This window comes from Muscardinus avellanarius (genome assembly GCF_963383645.1).
Source record: "Muscardinus avellanarius genome assembly, chromosome: 14".
Taxonomy (NCBI): domain Eukaryota; kingdom Metazoa; phylum Chordata; class Mammalia; order Rodentia; family Gliridae; genus Muscardinus; species Muscardinus avellanarius.
The window spans coordinates 36,135,469-36,138,175 of NC_137800.1; positions in this window are offsets into that span (position 1 = coordinate 36,135,469).

Below are 2,707 nucleotides of genomic sequence, written 5' to 3' on the forward strand. Positions count from 1 at the left end.
TTCAGAGTTGCAATATTTGAATCTGAATATAAAAAGCTCACAATCATACCTATCACAATCACCTTTTTAATGTTGTCTAGCAACCCATTTTGGACACTTGGGCAAATGTGTTGAAAACAACTGCATTACACTACATTTATAAGCAAACCAGAAAACTTTATTTGGCATAGAAGCTAAAAAAGCAGCTTTTTATAGATGCTGAAATAAAAAAGCAGGGGAAGTAGTATGAGACAAGAACTGTCCCTTAAGAAATAATTTTAATATATTAAATTTTTTCACAGAATCTTACTAAAAGGAGGCAACATCAATTTAACATTTGAAAGAGATAAAAATAATTCTAAGAGAAAATGTGGTCTAATCACTAGACCTTGGATTAGTATACTTTTTAGTTACAGATATAAATTGTCAAAGCATATTTAAGTACAAATTGGCAAATATAAAATAGTGCTAGATCATCTTCATTTTATGTTCTTGAAAACGAAGAAACTAATGTACTTACGATTATTTGATGAAAAACATCCCTAAGTCACAAGACCTTCAAAGTCCTGTTATTAATTACATCAGAATACCACATTCTCAGTTCCTATCTATCACTGTATTCATCATATGGAACCATGACAACAAAGGTGTAGATTTTGTTTAAAAAGAATTGTTCTTTACAACATTTACTTCAAGTTCAATTCCTGTTATAAGTAATACTTTAGACAAACTTCCCCTTTCAAAGTAGTTAAGAGTAATTAAATTAGTATCTAAAATCAAAGTACAGCCTTATCTATGAAACTATATGTATTACATCCTGTCACTTGGCAGCAAAGGCCATATGAAATATCCTCAGAGACTAATGTCATTATGAACTGAAGAGGTTTTTATCTATGTATTTTCCAAACAAAAAATTCCATCTTTAAAAATTGGCTAACTCACTATTGGACAAATGTCCAAACGCTGAGTTTTAAATTTAACATTATCTTCTCTCTCCTTAAATGTAAGTTTTTACACAAACAGTAAAAGTTCAATAAGTTAGAAACAAAAGAACCGTTCATTTAGTCTACCTAAAATTTATGTATAAAGCAGGTGTAAAAACTTGTGCACCAGAACAAAGCATCAAATAATGTTGAAGGAATATTAGAAAGGAGCAGAAAAAATCAGACGGATAATGTTCTCATAAACTCCCCACTGTTCCCATGCCCTATCCTAAACGAAATCTATGAAGAAAAACTAAGACCAAAAAATTATACATTTATGTTTAGTAAAACACAGTTTGTCTTACTGGTAAAGGTGGTAAGAAAAAGTAAGCATAGCATGCATGCTACAGAGCTTGAGCACTAAAAAAAGAAAAAGAAATCTTAAATGTCCCTAGAGAAAACTCCTACCAAAAAAAAAGATTTATTATTTAATATGGAAACTTACATCCTAAGGGTACACTGAAAAGGCCGTTAATGAAAAAGTGTTAGCTATAAAATATCTACTTTGTTGTATGAAACGAGAGCCTACAGATTGACAAAAACACTCTAATTTCAAATATGACCAATATTACAAACTATCTGCCACCATCAAGATTATGAGGCTTTGAAATGTGAGACATAAAAATGATACTTCCAAGATTCAATCAAATAAACCAAACCAAGCCAAAACAAGAAAATCAGCTACTCTTTAAAGCAGTAGTCTCAACAAATTTGTAATTTATTTCCCTTATTATTCATATTTTCAGACTCTATAATACTAGCTGAATTTTCTACAGCATTTCTTATCCTAATATTTCTCTCTTAATACAATAAATACAATATCATGGTACAACATGCTAACAATATCACTTAAAGAACTGTTCACTGTTCTGACACACCTTGGGAACTGCTTCTTGGCTCTTTGAACTGATGGTGCTGTTTTACTGATTCAATACTTGTTTTTGCTTATATGCAACTGATCTGGACTGTAGATAAACTAGTCACAAGACAGTAGACTGTAGCTCTAATGCCCACCTCCTTTCTCAAAACCATTAACAGTACTTTACTTGAATGTTTTAAACATTCAGGTAAAGCTGAATTTTCTAAAATTCACAGTGTGAAATGGTTTGGAATGGCTAATAAAATTTTAAAGACCTAACTCAGTGCACTTACACACAAGTATGAGATACCTCTGGTAAATCATAAAGACTGCCCCAGTACATGCCTCTGCTCATTAAATCTAAATCAGCTGCACACATGAAAACAAATCTCAGGATTTTTGTTTCATAACAAAATGTAACTCTCATAAAATCAGGTTATGACTCATGCCATGTAAATTCTAAAGCAAATCGAAAACAATGTCAAATTTAAGAGGCAAGCTCATGGTTTGAGGCTTACAAGAAATGAAAATAATATAAAATGAGAAATATATAATAAACACCTTGGGCCCACCATGTAACAATACTATCACTACTGTTTTACCAGCATGACAACTGAATCATCCTCTACACTGAGAAAATAAATGTACATCACTACTATTTCTCTATTAAATACATTTGCATTCATTTAAATACATCCTCCTCACAGGAAACACTGATTTTACATTAAATTGTCTTTTTGACAATTTTGCATTGAATAACAATAAAATTACAACTGTTACATACTTTGTTGAAAAAAGTATCACAGTTGTTTACACAGAGAATTATAGCAATATACAAGAAAACATCAATAAAAATTGAATGAACAATGTTTAAAGTAAAAAGGTT